The sequence below is a fragment of the Pongo pygmaeus genome, chromosome 6 (assembly GCF_028885625.2).
Source record: "Pongo pygmaeus isolate AG05252 chromosome 6, NHGRI_mPonPyg2-v2.0_pri, whole genome shotgun sequence".
Classification (NCBI taxonomy): Eukaryota; Metazoa; Chordata; class Mammalia; order Primates; family Hominidae; genus Pongo; species Pongo pygmaeus.
Window position 1 is genome coordinate 53,924,752 of NC_072379.2, and position 14,871 is coordinate 53,939,622.

Here is a 14,871-nt window from a genome sequence, read left to right on the forward strand (position 1 = left end):
GTTAGAAGGAAAACTAACAAACAGAAAGGACATCCACACCAAAAACCCATCTGTACATCACCATCATCAAAGACCAAAAGTAGATAAAACCACAAAGATGGGGGAAAAAACAGAGCAGAAAAACTGGAAACTCTAAAAAGCAGAGCGCCTCTCCTCCTCCAAAGGAACGCAGCTCCTCACCAGCAACAGACCAAACTGGATGGAGAATGACTTTGACGAGTTGAGAGAAGAAGGCTTCAGATGATCAAACTACTCCGAGCTACAGGAGGAAATTCAAACCAAAGGCAAAGAAGTTGAAAACTTTGAAAAAAAATTTAGGCGAATGTATAACTAGAATAACCAATACAGAGAAGTGCTTCAAGGAGCTGATGGAGCTGAAAACCAAGGCTCGAGAAGTACGTGAAGAATGCAGAAGCCTCAGGAGCCGATGCGATCAGCTGGAAGAAAGGGTATCAGTGATGGAAGATGAAATGAATGAAATGAAGCCAGAAGGGAAGTTTAGAGAAAAAAGAATAAAAAGAAACAAAGCCTCCAAGAAATATGGGACTATGTGAAAAGACCAAATCTACGTCTGATTGGTGTACCTGAAAGTGACGGGGAGAATGGAACCAAGTTGGAAAACACTCTGCAGGATATTATCCAGGAGAACTTCCCCAATCTAGCAAGGCAGGCCAGCATTCAGATTCAGGAAATACAGAGAACGCCACAAAGATACTCCTCGAGAAGAGCAACTCCAAGACACATAATTGTAAGATTCACCAAAGTTGAAATGAAGGAAAAAATGTTAAGGGCGGCCAGAGAGAAAGGTCGGGTTACCCACAAAGGGAAGCCCATCAGACTAACAGCGGGTCTCTCGGCAGAAACTCTACAAGCCAGAAGAGAGTGGGGACCAATATTCAACATTCTTAAAGAAAAGAATTTTCAACCCAGAATTTCATATCCAGCCAAACTAAGCTTCATAAGTGAAGGAGAAATAAAATACTTTACAGACAAGCAAATGCTGAGAGATTTTGTCACCACCAGGCCTGACCTAAAAGAGCTCTTGAAGGAAGCGCTAAACATGGAAAGGAACAACCGGTACCAGCCGCTGCAAAATCATGCCAAATTGTAAAGACCATCGAGGCTAGGAAGAAACTGCATCAAGTAACAAGCAAAATAACCAGCTAACATCATAATGACAGGATCAAATTCACACATAACAATATTAACTTTAAATGTAAATGGACTAAATGCTCCAATTAAAAGACACAGACTGGCAAATTGGGTAAAGAGTCAAGACCCATCAGTGTGCTGTATTCAGGAAACCCATCTCACGTGCAGAGACACACATAGGCTCAAAATAAAAGGATGGAGGAAGATCTGCCAAGCAAATGGAAAACAGGAAAAGGCAGGGGTTGCAATCCTAGTCTCTGATAAAAGAGACTTTAAACCAACAAAGATCAAAAGAGACAAAGAAGGCCATTACATAATGGTAAAGGGATCAATTCAACATGACTTACTATTTTCTATCTTCTTCCATTATCGTTTTATAAATTCCTAAATTCTTATAAAAAAATAGATAAAATTATTTCCAAAAAATTATTTTTCCATTATTTATTGTGGTAAAATACATGTAACTTAAAATTTACCACCTTAAGCATTTTTAATTATACAATTCAGTGATATTAAGTACATTCACATTGTTTTACAACCATCACCACCATCTATTTCCAGAACATTTTTCGTCTTGCAAAACTGATACTCTATACCCATTAAAGTCCTTATTCTTCCACCTTCCCAGCTCCTGGAAACCACCATTCTACTTTCTGTCTTTGTGATTTTGACTACTTTATGTATGTTATGTGAGTGAAATCATACAGTATTTGTCTTTTTGTAACTGGCCTATTTCAATTAGCCTACTGTCTCCAAGTTTCTTCTATGTTGAAGCATGTCAGAATTTCCTTCCTTTTAAAGGTAAATAATAGTCCATTGTGTGTACACACACACACGATTTTGCTTATCCATTGGATCTGTCCATGGATACTTGGATTCCATTGTGTGTACACACACACACACACACACACACACACTAGATTTTGCTTATCCATTCAGCCTGTCCATGGATACTTGGATTCCATTGTGTGTACACACACACACACACACACACACACACACGATTTTGCTTATCTATTCAGTCTGTCCACGGATACTTGGGTTACTTCAGTGTTTCAGCTATGGTAAATAATGCTGCTATGAACAAATATTTATTGAGATCTTGTTTTCAGTTATTTTGAGTATGTACCCAGAAGTGGAATTGCTGGATTGATCATATGGTAAATCTGTTTTTTAAGGAACTGCCAAACTTTTCCATAGTAGCGGTATATTTTACCTTCCTATAAACAGTGCACAAGGTTCTGTTTTCTCCATGTAATCACCAACATTTATTTTCTGCTCTTGTGATGGTAGCCATCCTAATAGGTATAAGGTGATATATCACTGCAGTTTTTGTTTCTTAATTAAAAATCTTTATTTTTCAGAGAAGTTTTAGGTTTATAGCAAATTTTTTTTTTTTTTGAGACGGATCTCGCTCTGTCACCCAGGCTGGAGTGCAGTGGCACGATCTCGGTTCACTGCAACCTCTGCCTCCTGGGTTCAAGTGATTCTCCTGCCTCAGCCTTCCAAGTAGCTGGGATTAGAGGCACGTGCCACCACACTCAGCTAATTTTTGTATTTTTAATAGAGATGGGGTTTCACCATGTTGGCCAGGCTGGTCTCGAACTCCTGACCTCATGTGATCTGCCCACCTCGGCCTCCCAAAGTGCTGAGATTACAGGCATGAGCCTCCACACCCAGCCAGGTTTATAGCAAAATTAAGCAGAAAGTACAGAGTTCCCATATACCCCCGCTCCCAACCATGCACAACGTACCCCTCTATTGACATCCCGCACCAGAGTGGTACATTTGTTACAATTGATAAACCTACATCACACATCAGAATCACCCAAAGTCTGTAGTTTACGTTAGGCCTCACTTTTCTATGGGTGGTTGTTGTGTTTTGTTTTGTTTTTTGAGACAGGGTCTTGCTCTGTTGCCCAGGCTGGAGTTCAGTGGTGCAAACATGGCTCACCACAGCCTTGATCTCCTGGGCTCAAGGGATCCTTCTGCCTTGGCCTCCCAAAGTGCTAGGATTGCAGATGTGAGCCACCACAATTGGCCTGGATTTTGACAAATGTATAATGACATGTGTCAACCATGTAGTATCTTGTAGAACAGTTTCACAGCCATAAAGTTCCTCTGTGCTCCACCTATTCATCCCTCCTTCTCCCAACCCATGGCAACCACTGATCTTATTACTGTTTCCATAGTTTTGCCTTTTGTATAGTGTCATGTGTTTGGAACCGTACAGTATGTAGCCTTTTCATATTGGCTTCTTTCACTTAGTAAAAAGCAAATAAGTTTCCTCCAAGTCTTTTCATGGCTTGATAGCTCATTTCGATCTTGATTATTATTAACATTTTATTAACATTATATGGATGTACCACTGTTTATTTATTCCCCTATTGAAGAACTTGTTGGTTAACTCCAAGTTTGGGCAATTATGAATAAAGCTGCCGTAAACATCTTTATGCAGGTTTTTACATGGATGTTTCAGTTCATTTGAGTAAATACCAAGGAAAGTGATATTTGGATGGTATGGTGAGAGTATGCTTAGTTTTTAGGAAATTGCCAAACTGTCTTCCAAAGTGGCCATACCATTTTGCATTACCACCAGCAATAAATGAGAGTTCCTGCTGCTTCACATCCTTGTCAGCATTTGGTGATGTCATGGTGGATTTTGGCCAGTTTAATAGATGTGTAATGGTATCTCATTGTTTTAATTTGGTTGAACATCTTTTAATATGCTTTTCTTTTGCCATCTGTGTATCTTTTTTGGTGAAGTGTCTATTAAGATCTTTTGCTTATTTTTCCTTGGGTTGTTCATTTTCTTATTGTCGAGTTTTAAGAATTCTTTGTATATTTTTGATAACAGTCCCTTATCAGATGTGTCTTTTGCAGATTCCTTCTCTCAATCATTGTCCTGTCTTTCACAGAGCAGAAGTTTTTGATTTTAATGAAGTTCAGCTTATCAATCATTTCTTTCATAAATTGTACCTTTTTGTTTAAGAAGTCATCACCATACCTAAGGTCATCTAGGTTTCCTCCAATGTTATCTTCTAGGAGCTTTATAGTTTTGCAGTGTGCTTTTGGATCTGTTGTCTGTTTTGAGTTAATTTTCATGAAGGGTGTAAAGTCTATGTCTAGATTTATTTTTTTGTATGTGGATCTCTAGTTGTTCCAGCACCATTTGTTGAAAGGACTATTTTTGCTCCACTGTATTGCCTTTGCTCCTTTGTCAAATATCAGTTGACTATATATGTGAGTCTATTTCTGGGCTCTATATTTTGTTCCCTTGATCTGTTCATGTCTTCTTTCACAAATACCACACTGTCTTGATTACAGTAGCTTTATAGTAAGTCTTGAAGTGGGGTAGTGTCAGTTCTCTGACTTTGCTCTTCTTCAGTATTGAGTTGGCTCTATACTGGGTTGTTTATATCTCCATATAGACTTCAGAATCACTTTATTGACAATTTCCTAGGCTCATGATTGGGATTGTGCTGAATCTATAGATCAAGTTGGGAAGAACTGGCATCTTGACAATATGGAATCTTCCTGTACATGGAATAACTTCATGTATTTATAAAGTTCTTTGATTACTTTCATTGAAGTTTTGTAGTTTTGCGCAGATAGATTTTTTACATAGTTAAATTTGTATCTAAGTGCCTTATTCTGGGAATTCAGGAATGTGTTGATATTAGAAATTCTATTAATATGATTTATCACATTGAGAAGTTTAAAAAAATCCATAATAGGCTGGGCACGGTGGCTCACGCCTGTAATCCCAGCACTTTGGGAGGCCCAGGCAGGCGGATCACGAGGTCAGGAGATCGAGACCATCCTGGCTAACACAGTGAAACCCTGTCTCTACTAGAAGTACAAAAAATTAGCTGGGTGTGGTGGTGGGCACCTGTAGTCCCAGCTACTTGGGAGGCTGAGGCAGGAGAATGGTGTGAACCCAGGAGGCGGAGCTTGCGGTGAGCCAAGATTGTGCCACTGCACTCCAGCCTGGGTGACAGAGCGAGCCTCTGTCTCAAAAAAAAAAAAAAAAATCCATAATATAATAATACCTTTGATACTGTAAAGGTATTTGATAAAAGTCAACATCTATTTTTGGTATTTAAGACCATAATCAAGTAAAAATAGATGGATATTTCATTGAAATTTAAGATACCCACACCTCAAAACAAAAACTAGTATCACATAAAATGATGAAGCAATAGAACAATTTCCTATTTCCCTTAATGCCAGAAGCATGATAAATATGCCTACTGCCTCACTTATTACTTAACATTGTTGCAGAAATATCAGCTAATACAGTTGACTAAAAAATAATTCAAAGGAAGATGTAAAAATATCATTGTAGTTGATATCGTTTTGAATACTTGAGAAATCCAAATAAACTGCTACTAGAAACAATGAAATATTCATTGATGCATATTTAATATAATTTTTCTATATACAAACAATCAGAAAATATGAAGATTCTTGATACAACAGCAGGAAAAATAATATGCTTTAGAATAAACTTAAGAAAATATGCAGGATCTATAGAAAGAAAACCGTACTTGCTAATGCATGTAAAAGAAGATTTAAAGAAATGGAAGGAACATGTATTGCTTTGGGATATAAAGATTCAATGTTGAACAGATATAACTATAAATAACATACGTTACTGAATAAAGTAATTTTAATAAAAATTTTAGTTTTTGAAACTTAAGCTGATTCTGAAATTCACATTGAAATTGATATATATGGATCAAAAATAAAACTTCTAGAAGAAAATATGGATTATTTTATTTTTAGTGCCTTTTTAAATGATAGATAAATCCAAAGACCTAAAGGAAATGAAAGATACATTTGCTAACATAAATATTTAGAAAATAACCATAATGCAAAAAATACCACAAAGGTCAAAAATGAACTGAGAAAAATATTTACAATATGTTTACTTGATAAGGAGCTATGTTCTTTTTGTGTGTGTATATATATATATACTTTAAGTTCTGGGATACATGTGCAGCAAGTGGAGGTTTGTTACATAGGTATACACGTGCCATGGTGGTTTGCTGCACCCATCAACCTGTCATCTACATTAGGTATTTCTCCTAATGCTATCCCTCCCCTAGCCCCCCACCCCCAACAGGCCCCAATATGTGATGTTCCCCTCCCTGTGTCCATGTGTTCTCATTGTTCAACTGACACTTATGAGTGAGGACAAGCGGTGTTTGGTTTTCTGTTCCTGTGTTAGTTTGCTGACAATGATGGTTTCCAGCTTCATCCATGTCCCTGCAAAGGACTTGAACTCATCCTCTTTTCATAGCTGCATAGTATTCCATGGTGTATATGTGCCACATTTTCTTTATCCAGTCTATCATTGATGGGCATTTGGGTTTGTTCTAAGTCTTTGCTATTGTGAATAGTGCTGCAATAAACATATGTGTGCATGTATGTTTATAGTAGAGTGATTTATAATCCTTTGTGTATATACCCAGCAATGAGATTGCTGGGTCAAATGCTGTTACTGGTTCTAGATCCTTGAGGGAATCCTTACACTATCTTCCACAATAGTTGAACTAATTTACACTCTCACCAACAGTGTAAAAGTGTTCCTATTTCTCCACATCCTCTCCAGCATCTGTTGTTTCCTGACTTTTTAATGATCACCATTCTAACTGGTGTGAGATGGTATCTCATTGTGGTTTTGATTTGCATTTCTCTAATGACCAGTGATAATGAGCTTTTTTTTTCATATGTTTGTTGGCCGCATAAATGTCTTCTTTTGAGAAGTGTCTGTTCATATCCTTTGCCCACTTTTTGATGGAGTTGTTTGTTTTTTTCTTGTAAATTTGTTTAAGTCCCTTGTAGATTCTGGATATTGGGGCTATGTTCTGTAATATATGAAGAGAGCTATTAAGGAAAATAATGAAAGCCCAATAGACAAATGGGCGGTGGGAATAAGCAGTTCACACATACACACAAGACAACATAACCAGCAAATAGAATAAAAGGTGCTGTGTCTCATCTACTGTTAAAAGAATGGAAAAGTGAAACAATGAGGTAACATTTTTTCCCCACTGGATTGGCAGATATTTAAAAGAATAATACAGTGTTGCCAGAATATATATCCATAGGAACTTTCCTGCTCAGTTGGTGGGAAGGTAAAGTGGCACAGTTTTTGTAGGCCAATTTGTCAATATTTGTATTGAATTTAAAAATGTGTATATCCTTGATCCATCAGTTTCACTTCTAGTAATTTATTCATAAATGTACTGACATGTACATAAGGTACACACATAAGGATGTCTATCATAGCAGTGTTTTTATTAGGAAGATCCAAACAAAACAAAATAGAAGTGGAAAGCTCTCAAGTGTTTCGCAGTATTCGGAGGACTAGTTAAATAAATTAGGGTACATCTATGGAATAGAATACTTTTTCCACTTCTTAAGCAGAATGTATTAGATTGGCTTGCATGCATATGGAAAGCTCTCTGAAACATATTACGAATAAAAGCAAGAAATAGTATGGCTTGTGGGGCAAGTGTCCGTTTGTGGTTTAACAAAATACATAAACTAGAATTTATACATGTTGTCTAGAAGGATGCACAGAAAACTGTTGATGATGATTATCTCTGGGAGCTTGAAGTGTGGGATGGAGAATGGGCTGTTTTAATCTTATAGTCCCTTTTGAATAGTTTGAATTCTGTTTATTATGGGCATGTACAATTTTCACAATAAAAAACAAAGGTTTTTTGTTTTATGTGCATTACTTACATTTTTTTCTTGGATTTTTTTCCAGATTTCTCTTGCACTTTGTTTTGTTGTGATGTTTGGGAACTCAATGTTATTATGCTTCTTCTTCGGTAATTATTTGGGTAAGTATTCCTTACTTATATGGCTGTTTTTGAAACTAATGGTTTAACAATTTCTTCTTCACTGGCTTAGGATTCATGAGGGTTTTCTGTAGGAACCATCTTGAGTGTCTTACTGAATATTCTAGATGTGACAGTGTTTAAGTACTCACTTTTAAAACAGGAAAAAAAACAATGAAAAATTAGTATCATTTCAGAAAGATTTCTATGCTTTCTTCTCCCTTCCTCCTTTCCATTTTTATCCTACTCCTGCTCCACTTTTTGAACCCCTTTCCTCGAACTGCAATCTTGTAACAGCCTCCCCTCTTCATTCCACTGTGGTCAGAAGATCAGGGCCTTGGTTACTTAGGGGTTTTATTTTTTTTTTTTGGTTTGTTTTGTTTTTTGCCCCTTGTCTACTTGTATAGACTTATTCAGAAGGTTTAAGTAAGGTGATGATTCAATTTTATATTGTTAAATCACTACCAAGAACAGCTTTAGATTATGGAGAGATTATTTTACAGAATTAGAACAAATAGATGGAAGGTCATCTAATTCTTTCTGCTACATTTGGCGGGATGACTTTGTTTTTTTTATTTTGTTTTGTTGTGTTTTTTTTTTTTTTTTAAGACGGAGTTTTGCTCTCATTGCCTACACTGGAGTGCAATGGCGCAATCTCGGCTCACTCTGCCTCCCAGGTTCAAGCGATTCTCCCGTCTCAGCCTTCCGAGTAGATGGGATTACAAGCATATGCCACCATGCGTGGCTAATTTTGTATTATTAGTAGAGACAGGGTTTCTCCATGTTGGTCAGGCTGGTCTCGAACTCCCGACCTCAGGTGATCTGCCTACCTCGGCCTCCCAAAGTGCTGGGATTACAGGTGTGAGCCACTGCGCCCGGCTGGCAGGATGACTTTGTAAGTCTAAAAGTCTTCTGAAATTTAAAGACTGCCTTTTTTTTTTGGTGGGTTTCCATTAAAATGTTTTGCAAACTTGTTATTCCTTATGTTTAAAGTGCATGTGCTTTAGTTTCCTGATGACTTTAAAAGCATATTGCATTGTCTTAATTGGAATGTATTCTACTTCTTGAGTAATTAAGTTACTCAGATCATTTAGGGTTTCTTAATTTCTAGAAGCCATTACATTTGAAACCTCCATTTTCATTTATTTTACAAATAATATTTATTTAAAAATCCATTTCTCAAAAATATGCCTCTTTTGAGACTCTTTTGAGTCTGGGCCACCATCCTTTTCAGGTTGTGCCTTGAGTATACTTAGCTACAGAAATTAGCAATTAGCATGATGCTATATTTTCAGCAGCAACAACAAGAAAAATCATAACTTTGGGATTAATAAGTATAGTTCTTCAGTTGTGTGTCAAAGTGACAAAGTACTCAGTTGTATATTTTACATATGTACTTTGTCATGTACTGCTATCACCTAGGATAAAGTACATGAATCTTGGTACTATGGACAGGGAAACCATTGAATCAAATATTACATATAAATAAAATCTAATTTAAGTACATTTTGTAGGAAATTTCTCTTCAGTTCTATATGTCAGGTATGCTGCCAGATGCTTCACACTGAGGTGCATCTTAGATGTGAATTAAGCATATTTATGTATATCCCATATATTTTGGTGTATAAAAATAAATGATAACAGGGAATACAGCATGTTTGTGCATATTTAACTATAAATACACATTTACATATATTTATAATTAATCACTTTGAAACCCGAATTGTATCACATTTTGTATTCTCAGGTATTCAGAAACTTCCAAAAAGATTTAATTTGGTTTCAAGTATTTATGTTGTGATCTCTAATCATATTTTTGCCATGTTTGAAGTAGTTTTAGCTCCCCAAGGGTAATACAGTTTGGGAGCGTTACTACCTGAAAATACTTAAGATTTGACAAGAGAAGTATTCAGTTGATCCATTAACATTTCATTTGTTGTTTACCCTAAGAGTCAGTAATTTTTAGCTAAAGGAAAATCTTATGGCTGTATGACTACTGTCCAAAATTCTGAAAATGTTATATACCTCGTGGCTCAGAGATAAATCAGATATGTCAAATCAGTCATAGACATTTACATATGGTGATTCCTTTTTCAACTTTAAAAAGTCACGCTTTCACCTAATTTACTTTGGATAATAGGGCTATACCTTGAAGTCACTGACTATAGAAATGAGCATGTGGATGGTATGTGGAAAGTTGACTGTGTGCTAAATTTTAGATACTTGAGTATCTTATTATTTAGAAGAATTTTTTGGTACTTGAATTTATGTTTATAAGTATTAACTGTGTATACTATGTTATTTCTCTCTACTCAGGGTATTCTGGCAATGAAACCACATTTCCTGATAATAAATGTATCTGAACTTAGTTTATGGGTAAGAATCAATCTATTTTAATGTTTATGTTTTTTCTTCTCTAAAATATATCATTGGTTTTATGTTTTACTTTTAAGAAAATGATCTGTGTAATTCAGGGGATCCAACAGTTTTATAGTATATTAGGGCTCAATTTTAATGTACCAAATTGCCCTTTTTATGAAACAAGTTAAAGTTAATCCTGGGTATGCAGTTAAAAAATTCCAGTTTTATTTATTACTCATGTTTCATCTGAGAAACAGTGCATGTATAAGAAACTTTTAAAGGGAATTTAACTGCAGTGGTTGTGTAAATCTTCTATAAAATATATTAATTTTGATAAGATTGTATGACTATATTTTTATTTTTAGTTACTGTCCCTTGATTTTGAGCAACATGCTTGATTTTAAAATGAGATGCATTTTCTAGCATTTCCTCTTGTAGATAGTAATATGTTTTTCATGTATGATTAAAGCATTTATTTTTTTCTTCCTAGCCTATGTCTATGGAATATGAAGCATCAAAGTTATTTTTGTTTTCTTTTTTTAGGTTATTCAAGGATGTTTTTGGTTATTTGGAACTGTCATACTTAAATACTTGACACCTCAAATTTTTGGTATTGCAGATGACATAAGTGCATTTTTTGCTTAAACTTGAAAGACTTGAAAAGAATCGAGTAGGCTAAGAATAAATTGAGTTATTCAAGTATCACTATTAAATGAAATTCTAGGATGAAGTCTGTTCACCTATTATTTTATGTATTTAATATAATAGAAAGTAAATGTAATTGTATATAGATTTTTGTTCTCCAAAATTAGTTTCTTAAAACAATCTCTTATTTTACTGGTCCTTCTATATCACTAAAATTTTAAAATTTTAAAACAGGAAAACTCTAGAGATTAAAGATCGAATTTTAAGGTCTATACAGTCATTTTTCTCTAGCTTCTTTGTAACTGGTAAAGACACCATCTTCAGAGCCTTAACTGGAGGTCGTATTATAGTCTCATTCTTTTTTCTCCCCAGTTTTCAAGTCATTACTTGTAAAAGGCTTTTATAAGCCTTTATAGATAATTTAATCCAAGTTAGTCTTATTTAAAGAAGATTTTTGTTTGTTTTTGGTATTAGAGTAGAAGGGAAGATAAAATGGAGAAGTCTGTCTTATAATTTTAAGGATTCTCCTTGTCCATAATTGCTTTGCCTATTTTATTTTGGTGTTTTAATCAGCACATCCTAAGTCAGGAGGCTATCAAAGATTTAATTTAAAAAAGCAGCACAAGAACCAACATGGAAAAAATAAACTACTTTTTTTCCTATAATTTATTTTTATTGGTGATTTTCTTCTTTCTGTACTAGATTAATGCTATGGTTTTGAAACTGGGTTATGTGAAGTCCTAGGACTTCCCAGGACTCTTCCCTGAGGGCTGTCTACTCCCGCATCTCCTAGCCTCTCTTTTACCCAGGGCAGTTTAACCTTAATTTCTTTCATATAGGTTTTCATAAGAACAAGGGCTGTTTTTGCTTAAAAGATTGAAAACACATGGACCATTAAATGGGTGGTCTACAATCTGTGGAAAGATTTTTAAAACTTTAAAACTATAGTTGAAAATGTATTCATTCATTCATTCAGTACCTCCTGTGTGTCTGACAGTGGAAAGTATCCTAGAGATACAAAACTGAGTAAGGTATGGTCTAGCGGAAAATTCGGAAAATAGGAACAATTCCTAGCAGTTATAATACAGTGTAATAAAGGCTATGATAAAAAATGAAGTACAGAGTGCTGCAGGAATACACAGGAGGAGCATCAGGAAAGGATCCTGGAAGTCAGTTGTGAGGATGAGAGCAGAAAGGTGGGTGAGTCAGCCAGTATGCAGAGCATGAGCAGGAAGACAAGTGAAATAACCCTAGTCCTGCATTTATGGAATCTGTTTTCCTCACTGGGGGAACATGAACCAGTTAAGGTATTAATTCAAGTTAAAGTAATTGTTGTCATTTTCTGTCATAGCCTAAAATTATGCCAGGGCCAAAAAAACATGCTATAAACTATGTTATTTGCAAATTGGAAATAACTTAGTTGTAACTTTAGTATTTTTAGAAATACGTAACGTTGATCAAGGGCATTGGCTCATAAATTCTTAATTTTGACATTGGTTAAAGGAAGAGAGTGGCAAGGCTACCCAGCCTTTCATTTCCTACTGAGTTCTCTACTTTTACTGATAGTGCCTCTGAGCATAGGTTTTTAGCTGTCCGCCCCAAATCAGGTCAGCCTGCTCTAGTAGTAAAGGTTCTTTTTATACTAGTCATACTCCATCCCGCCCCCTTCAAAAGAACTATTTCACTAACAGTATGGGGGAGATGGGGGTGGTGCCGAGGTGGATGGGAGCAAACTAGGTAAAAATGCCACAGACTCCCACTGTTTTTACCCAGAGTTTCTCAGTTTTTTATGAATGAATGCTTCCCACGTTGTTGTTTCCTTTTGGTTAATTTCTAGAACCCGATGTGAGTGTTTTTTGAAATAATTTTGTCCAACTTTAAAGTTGTTTTGGAGAATGGGAGATACCAGTTTCTTAACTCGGCCGTATTTGGAAGTCGACACATTTTTTGATATATGAGTGTTGATCTAGCTTGTATCCTGGGATAAACCTCACCTGCTCAAATGTAGTATTTCTTTTCTATATTGCTGTATTTGATTGGCTATTATTTTTAAGGATTTTCATCTATTATTCATGAGGAATATTTGTTGTAGTTTTCTTTTCTTGTAATGATTTTGTCTGGTTTTGGTTTCAGGGTAATGTCATCTCCTAAAATTATTTGGAAGTGTTCTGTCTCCTGTTTTCAGAGAGATTTTTGTGTAGAATTGGTATTATCTCTTCTTTAAGTGTTTGGTAGAATTTGGCAGTGAAGTCCTCACGGCCTGGAGCTTTCTTTGTGGGTAGGTTTTTTACTACAAATTCAATTTCATTAGAAAGCTCTCCAGTTCATCTGGAGTGAACTTTGGTAGTTTATGTCCTTAGAGGAATTTTGCCCATTTTATATATGTCGTCAAATGGATAATGCTTTTTGAATTTAGTCAGTTAAAATTCTTACTGGAATTTTTGTGTATATGCATATTTGGGAAGTGATCTTTTTGTTCTTTGGTTGACTTCTCCTTATTTGGATTTGGAATTAATATTGGTCTCCTATTAAGAGCTGTTGTGTCTGTTTGTTTGTTTTTGGTGTTCTTTTTTTTTTAAATTTTTCCTACTTTCTGGCAACTTGGGAAAGATTTTTTTTTTAAGTTTGATAATTCATCCATGTTAACCATCTCTGTGTAGGGCTTTTTGGGAGGGAAAATACTTGATTTCTATTTCAGATATTTGAATGCTTTTTGTTCAAGTTTTCTATTTCTTTTTGTGCCAGTTTTGATGTTTCATGATTTTCCAGAAATGTATCCATTTTACCTAGGTTTTACAATTTATTAGCAAATTGTGTAGCCTACTCTTCTTATTTTAATTATGTTGAGTCCATAGTTATTTCTCCCTTTTTCATTTTGCTTTTTTTTTGCATCTTTTATTTCCTTCATTAGACTTGCTGTAGAGGTCTGTTGTTTTAATATTTTTAAAGTTATACCTTTTTTTAGTCCTCTTTAGTTTTGTTGTGTTTCTCTTTGTCACCAATTCCGGTCCTTATTCTTACTTCTTTTTGTTTCCTCTCTTCTGATGCCCAAGGGAAATGCTTAGTTCTGTTGTTTTCACCTCTCATTTTCTGATCAATGCTTTTAAAGCTAAAATTTTCTTATAAGTATGTAGTACTTCTTTATGTATCTTATAAATTGTCTATTTGTGATTTTTTTAAAGGTTAAGTTTTATGATATTTAATTTCTAATCAAAATAATTTTTAAAGCAATTTCTAGTTATTTTCTGGGCGACAGAGCGAGACTCTGTCTCAAAAAAAAAAAAAAGTTAATGCTTAATTTTCCCCTTGAATCAAGTGGGCAAATAGAATGAATATGGTGGAAGTGACAGTGTATGATTTCCAAGAGTAGGTCACAGGAGACACTGCTTTCTCCTTGCTTTCTCTCTGAGATCTCTTTCTCTAGGAGAAGCCAGCTGTCATGTCATGATGACAGTCAAGTAGCCCTATGGAAAGTTCCATGTGATAAGAACTGAGGCCTTCTCAGTTCTAGCACTAACTTGCCAGGCATGTGAATGAATCATCTTGGAAGCAGATTCTCCAGCCCTGGGCAAGCCTTCAGATGACTGCAGCTTCTGGCTGGCACTTAAATGCAACCTCATTAGAGACCCTGAGCCAGAACCACCCAGCCAAGCCACTGCCAAATTCCTGACCCATAGGAACTGTCTGAGTTCATAAGTATCTGTTGTTTTAGGCTACTAAGATTTGGCTTAATAGCAGTGGGTAACTAATTACAGATGCTGAATCTAGGGAAAATTTTGATGATAAGCAGGATATTTCTTGATCTCAAAGTGTTGCCCCACAGACTGTTAATTATCTCTAAGAAGGAAAAAAACAGTAA

General features: G+C 35.5%; 1 pseudogene; it reads left to right on the forward strand.

Moving 5' to 3' along the window:
• Positions 1 to 11,012, forward strand: part of LOC129041528 (protein C-mannosyl-transferase DPY19L1-like) — an 84,327-nt pseudogene extending 73,315 nt beyond the window's left edge.
• Positions 11,013 to 14,871: the final 3,859 nt, after the last annotated feature.